Below are 19,886 nucleotides of genomic sequence, written 5' to 3'. Positions count from 1 at the left end.
GTCTCTATGCATGGGACGTATGTTTATGAGAAATGGAAATATGAAATCTTGTGGTCTATTAAAATTATAAAATGATTATTTATGTTAAACTAATGAACTCAGCAACCTTTTGGTTGACACTTTAAAGCATGTTTATTCTCAGGTACGAAAGAAATCTTCCGCTGTGCATTTGTTCATATTAGAGATATTACTTGGAGTCATTCATGACATATTTCAAAAGATGTTGCATTCGAGTCATTGAGTTCATCAAGATTATTATTAAGTCAATTATATTTGGATATATTATGAAATGCTTTACATGCCTGTCAACTGTCGATGTAACGAAAGTTTGTCTTTTAAAAAAAAACGAATGCAATGTTTGTAAAATTTATCATATAGAGGTCATTTACCTCGCGATGTAATCAACTGTTGTGAATCGTTTGTAATCGATATGGACTTCATCCGGATGGATTAGGACGGGTCTTCACAGTAGGTATCAGAGCGGTGGTCTTAGCGAACCAGGTCTTGCATTAGTGTGTCTGACTGATAGTTGTTAAGATGCATTAATGAGTCTGGACTTCGACCGTGTCTGCATATCAAAAGTTTTGCTTATCATTTTTAGTCTGAAATCATCTACTTATCATCCTTAGGAAATTACCTGCTTATCATTCTGAAGTCTAGACTCGTTTTCCTGCATTTATTGCATAATAGTGTATAGACAAAATTCTTATCTTAGTGTATCTGTTACTGTGAACTTTGACTAACATCTTTCAAAGATTCTCCGTAATTTATGGAATTTTGGTATTATATATACATATGCAAATTATGTAATTGAGGAATACCAAATCTAAATCCTACAATCTATTTCATAACAAAATTCTTTCCCTAATCATACGAGATGGATCCCTCAACCAGTTCGAACTCCTCAGATTTCGACAGCTATGTCGATATGGATTTCCATTCGAGCTCCGAAAATAGTGTGACAGAAATGGATCAACCAATCAGTCATCATCTATTCTGGATGAAATGGGGATGGGTTCGTAGCCTCCTCAATTATTGGAGACAAGAAGAAGGTGATCCTTTCCATCCACCAAATTGCCCTATTGGCGATGAACCTGAAGCACTTACCGGTGAACCTGTTCGTGAAACCATTTTCTCTCTCGTTTCCAGAGTATCTCGTCACGATTATATACTACATCAAATTCTAGATTTTATTTATCCGCTCGTCCCAACCGACAATCATCACGGTATACTAGCAGAAGTTAACGAACTTCGTGCTCGCGTGATAGCTTTGGAGCTTATGGTGCAAGGATTACAAACACCATTAGCAGCACCAGCAGCATAATCAGTACTGCCAGCAGTATCACCGGCATCAACGGTATCATCATCATTAATACCAACAGTGCCATTACCACCATCAACAATCACATTCGCATCACACGCCTCAACATCATAATCTGTACCTCGGATATCAACATCACACGCACCATAAATACCAAGGAGTACCAACAATAACAAACGATGAAGTATTGATTCATAACTTCATCTGAGGAATATTCAACGGCGATTATGTAATCTCTAAAGTCTTAGAGATTATTTATTTCCATCCTAACCCTAAATCAGATGAGTAAACCAAAATGATTCAAGGAAGAATCGAAACCCTAACAAGGATGGTGCGCGATTTACAAATAGACTTGTTATACAAGCATCGCTAGCAATTACCGGAAGTATCATCAGCAGCAACAGTACCGTTAGTAGCACCAGTATAGTCAGTAACGACAGCATCGTCAGAATCAGCAACACTTATGACATCACAAATTCCGTCAGTTCAAGAATCACTATGGAAATCATTACGAATCAACAACGAGTATGAAGTATCAACGAGTTATATAGTATTAACTCATTCTTCCGAAGAAATTATATATATATTTTATATATATAAGAATTCCGAAACTATAATAAATCTTTCGTACTAAGCTATTCGGTATGAATTGAAAAAGGGTAGATACTACTCGGTTAAATTCATATTACTAATATGCTATGATGTACATCCTTCGTTAACAACTTAGCCATCGTTAACTACAATCTCTGTTCTAATTCAATGAACTCCGTTTCATAATAAATCAAGTGTATCATTCAATAACATGTTTGATTTTACACTTTCATTCTTGATATATTCGAAATTTACTGGAAAACAATATTCGTATCTTGCGAAGTTTACAAGAGTTCTATGAGAATCAGTATGATCCACTAAGGAAATATCTATAAGAATAAATAATGAAGTATTAATCACAGTAGTGAAATACTTTGTAAAGATTATGTAATCTCTAATGTTTTAGAGATTATTCATTTCTAATTCAAGCTAAAAAAAAAAAAAAAAATCAATGAGCTTAATCTGTATTACATCTGAAGAAAATATACTCACATATATCTTCATAAAGACTGTAATGAAAATTCTTGTTCAAAATATTATTTGTGAATTTTTTTTTTACGGGTAGGTAATACCCGCGGGATATTCACAATTAATGCGTTACATTCTTCAATTCTGATTCAACAATCATTAACTATACTCCCTACTTTCACAACAATATACATTCTTCTAGAGAAAATCAAAACAATCATACTCATTCAAATCTAATTACATATTCTGATTTTAGAATTTCGGAATTCAAATTCGAGATACAACCGGAAACATCACTCTTAGATTCTTACACATTTCAAAGTTATATTTTGACTTCAAAACTGTGATAGAACATCACTTTTAATCGTAATGCTCAGAAGGATATGAAAATCATTCGGGATTCAAGACGATTTCACCATTTGGATATTGACTATGACAATCTACATTTAAAAACCCTTCGAAATTTCGAAAGACACCTCAAATAATGAACAATTGAGATGATGATCCAACCACACGTTACCCGAAGACTTGTACCTGAAAAACTCTCGAAACCAAGGTTATAGTTCAACACGTAACCATGACTGATCCTTTATCATTTATTAGCAAAAACAACCATACTATTCCTTTTCAAGTAGCGAGTTTTGTCACAGCTCTAGCAAATCAACTTCGACTTTTCAGTCGGACCAGTCTTATTATAACCTCGATAGGTACGTTGCCCTTTTGCCATCGTTACTGGGGAACCTTTCATATTTCACCACATTAACAGTAAACTTAGCAACAACTTCATTAACCTTCGACTTAAGCCTCTCTGAAAAATTACTATACTTATTCATTGAAACCCCACCTGTTACTCATCCGCATCTTGCAACAAGAATTGCCATACCAATTACTGAAAATCAGCAATCAGTATTTTGAAATCTCGCAGCATTTCTACTTCAATAATCATGTATATAACATATATCTCCAAGACTTACACACTTCGAATGTGAAGTTTCTGAAAAACATCCCAAACTGCAAACTAGTTCTCCGAAATTGGAAATGCTGGATGAAGCAGCAGAAATTATAGACAATCTAAACAGTCAGAAATTTGATAATAAAGAATAGCGTGTTGGAAAAGCTCAGAAAAAGAGAAGGTTTGGAAATGGAAAACGGATTGAGCAAAGTATGAAAGAGGCTGTGGACAAATCACAAGAACTGAACCTGCCTTCAAAGGATGCAAATGATTCAGTGCCTGCTGAAATCGTTAGCGAACACCTTACTTCTTATTCTAAACCTTCACAGACAAATATTCTTTATCATCATCATATCTTGAAAATTCTAAGATATCATCGTATCTTTCATTATAAATATCCTTGATATTTCTGAAGATATTTTCATAAGTATTCTCATCTGAAATCATTTATCTCTCCGCAATATCTACATTGCAACATAAAAGAAACTATGTTAAGTTTCTAAACCCTCGAGTTTAAAATATGAATGTTTTTGAAGTAGTGTTGGGAACTGATGCATGAGTTAGTATAATATAATGACACTTGATCAACGTCATTATATTACAATAGTTCATGTAGAGTTTCTAATGGAATGTGACGATTCACAGTACCATCATCATGTGCCATTTACACGACTCTTACATTCGATCTAATCCTTAAACATATCAAGAAAATATATTTCTTGATGATTCGGTCTTTTCCAGGATAATCTAGTAATTTGACCAGTCAAAATCGCACCATTACGATTTCCATCTTAGAACATAAACTATGTTCATTCCAAAATTCATATCTGCAAATTCTGGACCATTACTCGCTTGACTCGAGGACGGGAAGAGGAAACGAAAGAATGAGACTCCGAAATAGAAAGAGGAGCATAAACCACGGCAAATAAGAGAGAATATTAACTTTGGATGATAATGATTATAGAAGACAGAAGCAGGGACATCGAAGTATAAGGGAAGATATAAAAACCCAACAACCACCCAGGAACTACAAACCGTGTATATCAATGCGTATAGCAATATAAAGACACGGGAGAATGAAAAACACTATAACCCCAAGGTAATGGTAGAAGTAAGTAACCTCCTCCGGTGGTAGATGAAAAAGAAGTATGACAGATATAAAAATTAGTAGTATATCAAGAATCAGAATGGGATGAAGCATATTGATGAGTATTTTAAAAGATGATTCAAGGAAGAAGGAATAGAAAGTGTGAGTTGTGGAAGATAAGGAAACGAATGGGATGGATTTATAGAAAAATATCAGGCAGAACAATCAAAACAGATTATCGCATTTAATCAAAGAAAATCCTGATTTCCTAAATCACCGAAGAACCAAATCTTATTACGTAAGATTTTCTTTAAATCCCGAGAATTCTGGAAATCAATCATAACTACGTCATCAGTTAAAACAATAGTTACTCATTTCGCTCTTTCACGATGGCTTCATTTATACGCTTCGAGAAATCAAGTTATTTTATCCGTAGTTCTTAATCATGATAAAACTCTATGTATCAGCTCATATTCGTCATAATAACATCATTACTGTTAGCCATGACGACTTCTATCAAATTTCGGGACGAAATTTCTTTTAACGGGTAGGTACTGTAGTGACCCAGAAATTTCTGATCAAATTTAAACTTTAATCTTTATATGTATCCGACACGATAAGCAAAAATCTGTAATGTTGAGTCTCGAAAGTTTTGAAACTATATTCATGTAATCAAATACTCTTTGACCATGCCTGACGATTCATGAACAATTATGTGTAAATAAAGATATATACATATTCATAGGTGTGATTATGAAATTGAAATATATTAATGAAACAGTGAACGGATTAGTTAATATGAATATAAGCTATGAGATCTATTTAATGAAGTTGGAAATGTTATGAAGGTATTGAATGAATAATACTTTATACGAACGTATTTGTTCGATGTAAGTTTATCGACGAGATTAAAAGATAATATCAAATGATTGAATTATCAGATACATTGATTTATGATCACGAGTCTCCGTCGTAAGGTCCACTATGATTTAAGAGACTATTACATTTTTAACGGTATTCAGAAATTTAGTGAAATGATACACATGCAAGAACGACAGTGTTCTTATCGAGGATTAGTCAAAGGTTGGTGGAGGATTGAATTTCATAACACTTGGTTGATAACTTGCAACGTATATAGAACATGATTATGTATATTAGATATATTAGTTAGGTAAAAGATAGTAACCCTTGTTCATTGATTCGATTTATAATTAGATATTTTAACTAGAGCCTTTGAGAAATCAAAGTAAATGTTGGCGCATAAATAAGTTATATCAGATTAAGTTTTTGAGCATAACCGTTAGGTGATATAACAATATCTAGTATTCACACGATTTTAATGTTATATATATATTGGCCTTTGAAATATAATTAATTTTGAAAAGTGAAATATTATATTATTAGATAAATATTTCAAACATATGTATTATGTATAAGTTTATAAATTTTAAATGTACATATATTTTATTTTAGTCATAAAACGTTTTGATTCAAACTAATAAGATTAAATATATATTTTGTTATATAACGAGACGTCGATTCATAAAAGGAAATGACCAAAACACTCAAAATATTAAGTTACACTTTGAGTGGGTTAGTTTTTAATTAATTTAAGTCTAGTTAATAATAAAGGTACATGTCACCAAACGTTTAATTTAAAATAAAATATTTTGATAAACAACGAGTCACTGATTTATAAAAGTAAATGACCACAACGCTCAATTTTATAAGTTACATTTTTTTTATAAGATAATTTATTGATGAGTAAGTCAAATTATTGATAAAGGTACACGTTGCGTAACGTAAAAGGCCAGTTTTCTAAACGTACGAAAGTGCGCACGAAAAACCGAAAGTGGTACATGAGTCGTGAGACTACGACCGTGTCATTTTTGTAAAAATTATATTTTTACCATGAGCGTAAATATAATATAATATTTAATTAATTCTAAAGATTAAATATATTAAATATTAAATAATATTAAATCTATATATAAGCTAGTTTTTTTGGACGATTCATATGTATGTATGTAAAGTCAGGCTATTTTGGACAATTCTTGTATACCGCAAATTGCGGTTGCCTTTTCCTTCATCTCTCCGAAATTTCAGAGTTAATGGGTCCCGAAACATTCTATAAATATCGAAGAACACGTTTTGGTTAATTTCATAATTCATTTATCTCCCTGATTACTCCGCATTATTTATTAAATTTAATATTTTATTTATTATTGAAGATTATTATTATTAATCTATTTATATTAATATTAGTAGTAATATTATCAGTATTATACATAAAATATTACGACGAGGTCATGAGCGGGTCATTTCAAGACAAGTTTTATGAGTAGGATAGGGCTAGGGAAATTATGGGTTATGGCTATGGAGGTGATGGGTATGGTTCATGGGTATGCTCGTGAGTCAAATCTAGTGATTATCATCTCCGTTGCGTCTACGTACCTTTCCTACAATATTGAACCTCAATATTGATACGTGAGCACTCATAACTTAACTTTTATTTACTAATAGTGTATCCCTGACTAGTGCTCGAGAATATAGGATTGTGAATGCTTGTATATTTGATATTTCCCTTAGATAAGTTATGTTGAATCTTAAATGTTGTTATACTAGGGATGAAATAAGGTATAAGATATGCATGTCATTGGAAAGCTAGTGAAAAATTAATAACTTTTCCTTTAGATGCCAAAGGGATCTGATGGACGGATTAGAAATTATAGCCAATTGAAATTTCGTAAAAATGATTATTATTATCGTCGTTAATATCGTTGTTCTAATTTTTATCTAATTATTAATATTATTATTATTATTATTATTATTATTATTATTATTATTATTATTATTATTATTATTATCATCATTATCATTATTATTATTATTATTATTATTATTATTATTATTATTATTATTATTATTATTATCAATAAAAGTATTAACATTAAGAATTGTTATTTTTATAGCTATTATTGTTAAAGTTATAATTAGTATTATTATTATTATTATCACATAAAATAGTTATTAGTATATTCATTATCATAATATTTATTATTATTAGTATTATTATAATTAAAATTTATATTAGAAACATTTAATTATTATTATTATTATCATCAAAATGAACGCGATATAAAAGACGATTTAAGAACTTTTAACAAATTAATTAGGAAATAATGAGTATGAGTATCATGATGAAATTTAAACATTATAAGATAATGTTTTAGATAAAATTATCGTTCCTATTATTTTTATCATTACTAGTAGTATTAAAAGTATCGTTAGTATAAAAACTGTCATTGTTATTATAAAATATCATTATTGTTATCATTTTAAATAAAAATTATTACTTTAAAGTTAATATTAAAAAGCATCGTAAATATTAAAGAAATTATAATTAGAATTATCACTTTATCATAATATCATCTTAGTAAATATAAATATTGATTTTTATTAATAAAATAATTATTATTATAACGAAATAATACGACTATCACTTACTATTATTATCAATGTTAGTTTATCAAATAAATATGTAATACAAAGATATTTTACTATTTATAATATAATTACGTTAATAATACTTATAATATTGTCTTTATAAACTTTATAAATTTTATTACCTAATATATATAAAAGTATAATTATTTATATAAATTTTAATATAAAATTTTATTTATTAATAAATGAATTATGTTATTAACTCTAATAAGTTTTTTTATAAAAATATTTAAAAATATATAAAACGACGATATTTAAACTATATAATAATCATGTATAAATTTTGGAAACGCTTTTGAGTCAAATTGACTTTTGTTAACTTTTGCATATTAGTCTCGAGCATTAGGATTATGGTACACTATGACTTGACTTAAATTGTTTGACAAATATTGACCAACATATAAATATATATAATTAATTTAGGTTCGTGAATCCGAGGCCAACCTTACACTTGTTCAATGATGTTATATGTATTTTTACTACGAAATACAGTATGGTGAGTTTCATTTACTTTTTTTTTCCCTTTATATTTTTGGGCTGAGAATACATGCGCAACTTTTATAACCGTTTTACGAAATAGACACAAGTAATCGAAATTACGTTCTATGGTTGAATGATCGAAACTGAATATGCCCCTTTTTATTAAGTCTGGTAATCTAAGAATTAGGGAACAGACACCCTAATTGACGCGAACTCTAAAGATAGATCTATCGGGTCCAACAAGCCCCATCCAAAGTACCGGATGCTTTAGTACTTCGAAATTTATATCATGTCCGAAGGAGGATCCCGGAATGATGGGGATATTCTCATATACATATTGTGAATGTCGGTTACCAGGTGTTCAATCCATATGAATGATATTTTTGTCTCTATGCATGGGACGTATGTTTATGAGAAATGGAAATATGAAATCTTGTGGTCTATTAAAATTATAAAATGATTATTTATGTTAAACTAATGAACTCACCAACCTTTTGGTTGACACTTTAAAGCATGTTTATTCTCAGGTACGAAAGAAATCTTCCGCTGTGCATTTGTTCATATTAGAGATATTACTTGGAGTCATTCATGACATATTTCAAAAGATGTTGCATTCGAGTCGTTGAGTTCATCAAGATTATTATTAAGTCAATTATATTTGGATATATTATGAAATGCTTTACATGCCTGTCAACTGTCGATGTAACGAAAGTTTGTCTTTTAAAAAAAACGAATGCAATGTTTGTAAAATTTATCATATAGAGGTCATTTACCTCGCGATGTAATCAACTGTTGTGAATCGTTTGTAATCGATATGGACTTCGTCCGGATGGATTAGGACGGGTCTTCACAGTAGGTATCAGAGCTGTGGTCTTAGCGAACCAGGTCTTGCATTAGTGTGTCTGACTGATAGTTGTTAAGATGCATTAATGAGTCTGGACTTCGACCGTGTCTGCATATCAAAAGTTTTGCTTATCATTTTTAGTCTGAAATCATCTACTTATCATCCTTAGGAAATTACCTGCTTATCATTCTTAAGTCTAGACGCGTTTTCCTGCATTTATTACATAATAGTGTATAGACAAAATTCTTATCTTAGTGTATCTGTTACTGTGAACTTTGACTAACATCTTTCAAAGATTCTCCGTAATTTATGGAATTTTGGTATTATATATACATATGCAAATTATGTAATTGAGGAATACCAAATCTAAATCCTACAATCTATTTCATAACAAAATTCTTTCCCTAATCATACGAGATGGATCCCTCAACCAGTTCGAACTCCTCAGATTTCGACAGCTATGTCGATATGGATTTCCATTCGAGCTCCGAAAATAGTGTGACAGAAATGGATCAACCAATCAGTCATCATCTATTCTGGATGAAATGGGGATGGGTTCGTAGCCTCCTCAATTATTGGAGACAAGAAGAAGGTGATCCTTTCCATCCACCAAATTGCCCTATTGGCGATGAACCTGAAGCACTTACCGGTGAACCTGTTCGTGAAACCGTTTTCTCTCTCGTTTCCAGAGTATCTCGTCACGATTATATACTACATCAAATTCTAGATTTTATTTATCCCCTCGTCCCAACCGACAATCATCACGGTATACTAGCAGAAGTTAACGAACTTCGTGCTCGCGTGATAGCTTTGGAGCTTATGGTGCAAGGATTACAAACACCATTAGCAGCACCAGCAGCATAATCAGTACCGCCAGCAGTATCACCGGCATCAACGGTATCATCATCATTAATACCAACAGTGCCATTACCACCATCAACAATCACATTCGCATCACACGCCTCAACATCATAATCTGTACCTCGGATATCAACATCACACGCACCATAAATACCAAGGAGTACCAACAATAACAAACGATGAAGTATTGATTCATAACTTCATCTGAGGAATATTCAATGGCGATTATGTAATCTCTAAAGTCTTAGAGATTATTTATTTCCATCCTAACCCTAAATCAGATGAGTAAACCAAAATGATTCAAGGAAGAATCGAAACCCTAACAAGGATGGTGCGCGATTTACAAACTAGACTTGTTATACAAGCATCGCTAGCAATTACCGGAAGTATCATCAGCAGTAACAGTACCGTTAGTATCACCAATATAGTCATTAACGACAGCATCGTCAAAATTAGCAACACTTATGACATCACAAATTCCGTCAGTTCAAGAATCACTATGGAAATCATTACGAATCAACAACGAGTATGAAGTATCAACGAGTTATATAGTATTAACTCATTCTTCTGAAGAAATTATATATATATTTTATATATATAAGAATTCTGAAACTATAATAAATCTTTCGTACTAAGCTATTCGGTATGAATTGAAAAAGGGTAGATACTACTCGGTTAAATTCATATTACTAATATGCTATGATGTACATCCTTCGTTAACAACTTAGCCATCGTTAACTACAATCTCTGTTCTAATTCAATGAACTCCGTTTCATAATAAATCAAGTGTATCATTCAATAACATGTTTGATTTTACACTTTCATTCTTGATATATTCGAAATTTACTGGAAAACAATATTCGTATCTTGCGAAGTTAACAAGAGTTCTATGAGAATCAGTATGATCCACTAAGGAAATATCTATAAGAATAAATAATGAAGTATTAATCACAGTAGTGAAATACTTTGTAAAGATTATGTAATCTCTAATGTTTTAGAGATTATTCATTTCTAATTCAAGCTAAAAAAAAAAAAAAAAAAAAAAAAAAATCAATGAGCTTAATCTGTATTACATCTGAAGAAAATATACTCACATATATCTTCATAAAGACTGTAATGAAAATTCTTGTTCAAAATATTATTTGTGAAATTTTTTTTTACGGGTAGGTAATACCCGCGGGATATTCACAATTAATGCGTTACATTCTTCAATTCTGATTCAACAATCATTAACTATACTCCCTACTTTCACAACAATATACATTCTTCTAGAGAAAATCAAAACAATCATACTCATTCAAATCTAATTACATATTCTGATTTTAGAATTTCGGAATTCAAATTCGAGATACAACCGGAAACATCACTCTTAGATTCTTACACATTTCAAAGTTATATTTTGACTTCAAAACTGTGATAGAACATCACTTTTAATCGTAATGCTCAGAAGGATATGAAAATCATTCGGGATTCAAGACGATTTCACCATTTGGATATTGACTATGACAATCTACATTTAAAAACCCTTCGAAATTTCGAAAGACACCTCAAATAATGAACAATTGAGATGATGATCCAACCACACGTTACCCGAAGACTTGTACCTGAAAAACTCTCGAAACCAAGGTTATAGTTCAACACGTAACCATGACTGATCCTTTATCATTTATTAGCAAAAACAACCATACTATTCCTTTTCAAGTAGCGAGTTTTGTCACAGCTCCAGCAAATCAACTTCGACTTTTCAGTCGGACCAGTCTTATTATAACCTCGATAGGTACGTTGCCCTTTCGCCATCGTTACTGGGGAACCTTTCATATTTCACCACATTAACAGTAAACTTAGCAACAACTTCATTAACCTTCGACTTAAGCCTCTCTGAAAAATTACTATACTTATTCATTGAAACCCCACCTGTTACTCATCCGCATCTTGCAACAAGAATTGCCATACCAATTACTGAAAATCAGCAATCAGTATTTTGAAATCTCGCAGCATTTCTACTTCAATAATCATGTATATAACATATATCTCCAAGACTTCCACACTTCGAATGTGAAGTTTCTGAAAAACATCCCAAACTGCAAACTAGTTCTCCGAAATTGGAAATGTTGGATGAAGCAGCAGAAATTATAGACAATCTAAACAGTCAGAAATTTGATAATAAAGAATAGCGTGTTGGAAAAGCTCAGAAAAAGAGAAGGTTTGGAAATGGAAAACGGATTGAGCAAAGTATGAAAGAGGCTGTGGACAAATCACAAGAACTGAACCTGCCTTCAAAGGATGCAAATGATTCAGTGCCTGCTGAAATCGTTAGCGAACACCTTACTTCTTATTCTAAACCTTCACAGACAAATATTCTTTATCATCATCATATCTTGAAAATTCTAAGATATCATCGTATCTTTCATTATAAATATCCTTGATATTTCTGAAGATATTTTCATAAGTATTCTCATCTGAAATCATTTATCTCTCCGCAATATCTACATTGCAACATAAAAGAAACTATGTTAAGTTTCTAAACCCTCGAGTTTAAAATATGAATGTTTTTGAAGTAGTGTTGGGAACTGATGCATGAGTTAGTATAATATAATGACACTTGATCAACGTCATTATATTACAATAGTTCATGTAGAGTTTCTAATGGAATGTGACGATTCACAGTACCATCATCATGTGCCATTTACACGACTCTTACATTCGATCTAATCCTTAAACATATCAAGAAAATATATTTCTTGATGATTCGGTCTTTTCCAGGATAATCTAGTAATTTGACCAGTCAAAATCGCACCATTACGATTTCCATCTTAGAACATAAACTATGTTCATTCCAAAATTCATATCTGCAAATTCTGGACCATTACTCGCTTGACTCGAGGACGGGAAGAGGAAACGAAAGAATGAGACTCCGAAATAGAAAGAGGAGCATAAACCACGGCAAATAAGAGAGAATATTAACTTTGGGTGATAATGATTATAGAAGACAGAAGCAGGGACATCGAAGTATAAGGGAAGATATAAAAACCCAACAACCACCCAGGAACTACAAACCGTGTATATCAATGCGTATAGCAATATAAAGACACGGGAGAATGAAAAACACTATAACCCCAAGGTAATGGTAGAAGTAAGTAACCTCCTCCGGTGGTAGATGAAAAAGAAGTATGACAGATATAAAAATTAGTAGTATATCAAGAATCAGAATGGGATGAAGCATATTGATGAGTATTTTAAAAGATGATTCAAGGAAGAAGGAATAGAAAGTGTGAGTTGTGGAAGATAAGGAAACGAATGGGATGGATTTATAGCAAAATATCAGGCAGAACAATCAAAACAGATTATCGCATTTAATCAAAGAAAATCCTGATTTCCTAAATCACCGAAGAACCAAATCTTATTACGTAAGATTTTCTTTAAATCCCGAGAATTCTGGAAATCAATCATAACTACGTCATCAGTTAAAACAATAGTTACTCATTTCGCTCTTTCACGATGGCTTCATTTATACGCTTCGAGAAATCAAGTTATTTTATCCGTAGTTCTTAATCATGATAAAACTCTATGTATCAGCTCATATTCGTCATAATAACATCATTACTGTTAGCCATGACGACCTCTATCAAATTTTGGGACGAAATTTCTTTTTACGGGTAGGTACTGTAGTGACCCGGAAATTTCTGATCAAATTTAAACTTTAATCTTTATATGTATCCGACACGATAAGCAAAAATCTGTAATGTTGAGTCTCGAAAGTTTTGAAACTATATTCATGTAATCAAATACTCTTTGACCATGCCTGACGATTCATGAACAATTATGTGTAAATAAAGATATATACATATTCATAGGTGTGATTATGAAATTGAAATATATTAATGAAACAGTGAACGGATTAGTTAATATGAATATAAGCTATGAGATCTATTTAATGAAGTTGGAAATGTTATCAAGGTATTGAATGAATAATACTTTATACGAACGTATTTGTTCGATGTAAGTTTATCGACGAGATTAAAAGATAATATCAAATGATTGAATTATCAGATACATTGATTTATGATCACGAGTCTCCGTCATAAGGTCCACTATGATTTAAGAGACTATTACATTTTTAACGGTATTCGGAAATTTAGTGAAATGATACACATGCAAGAACGACAGTGTTCTTATCGAGGATTAGTCAAAGGTTGGTGGAGGATTGAATTTCATAACACTTGGTTGATAACTTGCAACGTATATAGAACATGATTATGTATATTAGATATATTAGTTAGGTAAAAGATAGTAACCCTTGTTCATTGATTCGATTTATAATTAGATATTTTAACTAGAGCCTTTGAGAAATCAAAGTAAATGTTGGCGCATAAATAAGTTATATCAGATTAAGTTTTTGAGCATAACCGTTAGGTGATATAATAATATCTAGTATTCACACGATTTTAATGTTATATATATATTGGTCTTTGAAATATAATTAATTTTGAAAAGTGAAATATTATATTATTAGATAAATATTTCAAACATATGTATTATGTATAAGTTTATAAATTTTAAATGTACATATATTTTATTTTAGTCATAAAACGTTTTGATTCAAACTAATAAGATTAAATATATATTTTGTTATATAACGAGACGTCGATTCATAAAAGGAAATGACCAAAACACTCAAAATATTAAGTTACACTTTGAGTGGGTTAGTTTTTAATTAATTTAAGTCTAGTTAATAATAAAGGTACATGTCACCAAACGTTTAATTTAAAATAAAATATTTTGATAAACAACGAGTCACTGATTTATAAAAGTAAATGACCACAACGCTCAATTTTATAAGTTACATTTTTTTTATAAGATAATTTATTGATGAGTAAGTCAAATTATTGATAAAGGTACACGTTGCGTAACTTAAAAGGCCAGTTTTCTAAACGTACGAAAGTGCGCACGAAAAACCGAAAGTGGTACATGAGTCGTGAGACTACGACCGTGTCATTTTTGTAAAAATTATATTTTTACCATGAGCGTAAATATAATATAATATTTAATTAATTCTAAATATTAAATATATTAAATATTAAATAATATTAAATCTATATATAAGCTAGTTTTTTTGGACGATTCATATGTATGTATGTAAAGTCAGGCTATTTTGGACGATTCATGTATACCGCAAATTGCGGTTGCCTTTTCCTTCATCTCTCCGAAATTTCAGAGTTAATGGGTCCCGAAACATTCTATAAATATCGAAGAACACGTTTTGGTTAATTTCATAATTCATTTATCTCCCTGATTACTCCGCATTATTTATTAAATTTAATATTTTATTTATTATTAAAGATTATTATTATTAATCTATTTATATTAATATTAGTAGTAATATTATCAGTATTATACATAAAATATTACGACGAGGTCATGAGCGGGTCATTTCAAGACAAGTTTTATGAGTAGGATAGGGCTAGGGAAATTATGGGTTATGGCTATGGAGGTGATGGGTATGGTTCATGGGTATGCTCGTGAGTCAAATCTAGTGATTATCATCTCCGTTGCGTCTACGTACCTTTCCTACAATATTGAACCTCAATATTGATACGTGAGCACTCATAACTTAACTTTTATTTACTAATAGTGTATCCCTGACTAGTGCTCGAGAATATAGGATTGTGAATGCTTGTATATTTGATATTTCCCTTAGATAAGTTATGTTGAATCTTAAATGTTGTTATACTAGGGATGAAATAAGGTATAAGATATGCATGTCATTGGAAAGCTAGTGAAAAATTAATAACTTTTCCTTTAGATGCCAAAGGGATCTGATGGACGGATTAGAAATTATAGCCAATTGAAATTTCGTAAAAATGATTATTATTATCGTCGTTAATATCGTTGTTCTAATTTTTATCTAATTATTAATATTATTAATATTATTATTATTATTATTATTATTATTATTATTATTATTATTATTATTATTATTATTATTATTATTATTATTATCATCATTATCATTATTATTATTATTATTATTATTATTATTATTATTATTATTATTATCAATAAAAGTATTAACATTAAGAATTGTTATTTTTATAGCTATTATTGTTAAAGTTATAATTAGTATTATTATTATTATTATCACATAAAATAGTTATTAGTATATTCATTATCATAATATTTATTATTATTAGTATTATTATAATTAAAATTTATATTAGAAACATTTAATTATTATTATTATTATCATCAAAATGAACGCGATATAAAAGACGATTTAAGAACTTTTAACAAATTAATTAGGAAATAATGAGTATGAGTATCATGATGAAATTTAAACATTATAAGATAATGTTTTAGATAAAATTATCGTTCCTATTATTTTTATCATTACTAGTAGTATTAAAAGTATCGTTAGTATAAAAACTGTCATTGTTATTATAAAATATCATTATTGTTATCATTTTAAATAAAAATTATTACTTTAAAGTTAATATTAAAAAGCATCGTAAATATTAAAGAAATTATAATTAGAATTATCACTTTATCATAATATCATCTTAGTAAATATAAATATTGATTTTTATTAATAAAATAATTATTATTATAACGAAATAATACGACTATCACTTACTATTATTATCAATGTTAGTTTATCAAATAAATATGTAATACAAAGATATTTTACTATTTATAATATAATTACGTTAATAATACTTATAATATTGTCTTTATAAACTTTATAAATTTTATTACCTAATATATATAAAAGTATAATTATTTATATAAATTTTAATATAAAATTTTATTTATTAATAAATGAATTATGTTATTAACTCTAATAAGTTTTTTTATAAAAATATTTAAAAATATATAAAACGACGATATTTAAACTATATAATAATCATGTATAAATTTTGGAAACGCTTTTGAGTCAAATTGACTTTTGTTAACTTTTGCATATTAGTCTCGAGCATTAGGATTATGGTACACTATGACTTGACTTAAATTGTTTGACAAATATTGACCAACATATAAATATATATAATTAATTTAGGTTCGTGAATCCGAGGCCAACCTTACACTTGTTCAATGATGTTATATGTATTTTTACTACGAAATACAGTATGGTGAGTTTCATTTACTTTTTTTTTCCCTTTATATTTTTGGGCTGAGAATACATGCGCAACTTTTATAACCGTTTTACGAAATAGACACAAGTAATCGAAATTACGTTCTATGGTTGAATGATCGAAACTGAATATGCCCCTTTTTATTAAGTCTGGTAATCTAAGAATTAGGGAACAGACACCCTAATTGACGCGAACTCTAAAGATAGATCTATCGGGCCCAACAAGCCCCATCCAAAGTACCGGATGCTTTAGTACTTCGAAATTTATATCATGTCCGAAGGAGGATCCCGGAATGATGGGGATATTCTCATATACATATTGTGAATGTCGGTTACCAGGTGTTCAATCCATATGAATGATATTTTTGTCTCTATGCATGGGACGTATGTTTATGAGAAATGGAAATATGAAATCTTGTGGTCTATTAAAATTATAAAATGATTATTTATGTTAAACTAATGAACTCACCAACCTTTTGGTTGACACTTTAAAGCATGTTTATTCTCAGGTACGAAAGAAATCTTCCGCTGTGCATTTGTTCATATTAGAGATATTACTTGGAGTCATTCATGACATATTTCAAAAGATGTTGCATTCGAGTCGTTGAGTTCATCAAGATTATTATTAAGTCAATTATATTTGGATATATTATGAAATGCTTTACATGCCTGTCAACTGTCGATGTAACGAAAGTTTGTCTTTTAAAAAAAACGAATGCAATGTTTGTAAAATTTATCATATAGAGGTCATTTACCTCGCGATGTAATCAACTGTTGTGAATCGTTTGTAATCGATATGGACTTCGTCCGGATGGATTAGGATGGGTCTTCACATAACGAATCATGATAACGAATAGTACGCAACCGTGGTGATAAAATGGTGATGACGATACTCACCTCGAGTAGTGATGGTAATAACAAGAAGTGATAGATAGTAAGGAACACCGGTGTGACACCGATAGTAAGTTGAAACGGTGGCAAATAACAATCTGGGAAACAGAGTTCCCGAACAAGTATGACTAATGAAGTCGTCGTCGTCCTTACGCGTAAGAATCTTAAGTTTACGAGTGTTACTCGAAAGTGGTAGATTACAGATTCGTATGATGAAAACCTGGTACCATTAAAAAGTTTTCCTAAGAATGATTCAAGTATAATGCACAAGTAGTCAAGTAAGTGCTATCTATAGCAAATGTATGTCAGAATGCAATGATTAACTATCCAGTTGTAGTCTAGATTCACTAATGTGTCCTAACGACTCTGTTAGACACACTAATGCACATCCTAGATCCCTACAACCAACGCTCTGATACCATCTGTGGCGACCCGACCAAAAACGTCATTGACGGCGTCGCTAACTGAGTTCCCGTTACGTGGTCGTAGTCCCTATAAGAGACTCGTTTGACCAAAATTATGTCGCATTCATTTGAAATGTACAAAACTTGCAAAGTTTAGTTTACCAAACGGATCGACAATAGGTTTAAGTTTACAAAAGTTATAAAGTATGAATGAAATAACTCGCGACATAATTAGTTTAAAATCCCAGTTGCTATAAATAGCGTAAGTATGTAGACAAAAGTTTGAATCCAAAAGTGCTATCCCTAGCGTATGCATGCATGGTTGACTCCAATCAAGTAATCAAAGAGAGCGGAAGCATGTAACAAGTAACCAAGTATGAACCTGAGAAAACATATAGAAAACTGTCAACGAAAACGTTGGTGAAATCATAGGTTTAAGTTAGTAAGTGAGTAAAAGTAAGTCGAACCACAAGATTTGCAACATTGATAAAATAGTAATACATTCTAAAAGTTAATATTCACGAGCACCCAATTATCAAGGCTTAACATTCCGTCCGTTGATACCCCATTAATAGTGCTAGAACAACACTGTTTCCCGAAAATATATTTCATCCGTAGACGGTAGCGAACCGTCCTAGATGAGGGTTTGTCAAACCCATATGGCCATACAACATAAGTTCACGCCTACACTTACACACTGCAAGAGTAACTAATGATAATCGAATTGAGGATTTCGTTCTAAACTCGTATGTAGAATGTTTGTTTTCCTCTACTTGTGTTCACTTAGTTTAAATGTAATGTTTATGTTTTCTCATCCCAAATGTAAGTTCAAAAGAGTAAAAGTGGGACTATGATCTCACCTCGAGTGCACGAGTATAAAAGTACTTCACAAAGTAAACGTATGCATGATTGTTGCTTAGCCTTGACCTAAACAAGTAAGTTGTATCAATTAATCGGTTACGACACAAGGTCGGGAGAAATGTGTTCAATTAGTCCTATGGCTCGTTACGACTCGATTATATAGCATGTGAATCACGTTGTCAAGTTTCATGCAAGAAACAAGTATAAAAGAAGATTAGAAGGATTGCATAAGTGTTTGGTTAAGTTTGACTAAAAGTTAAACTTTGGTTAAAGTCAATGAAAAAGTCAACGTGTTCAGGTCGGGTCTCGGACAATTTTTCTAAGCTTAGAATCCATATATAAGAATGTTGGCCAAGTTTCATGTCAATCGGAGTTGCGTAGCATAGTTAGATTTTTACGAAAATTGGAAATTTTGGACAGCCACATTTCCACACTTTAAGCCGCGCCGTGGCTAGAGGAGCCGCGCCGCTGCTTAACACTAGACAGAATA

This window comes from Rutidosis leptorrhynchoides, chromosome 1, assembly GCF_046630445.1.
Source record: "Rutidosis leptorrhynchoides isolate AG116_Rl617_1_P2 chromosome 1, CSIRO_AGI_Rlap_v1, whole genome shotgun sequence".
NCBI lineage: Eukaryota > Viridiplantae > Streptophyta > Magnoliopsida > Asterales > Asteraceae > Rutidosis > Rutidosis leptorrhynchoides.
Note: the sequence above shows the minus strand (reverse complement) of the source record.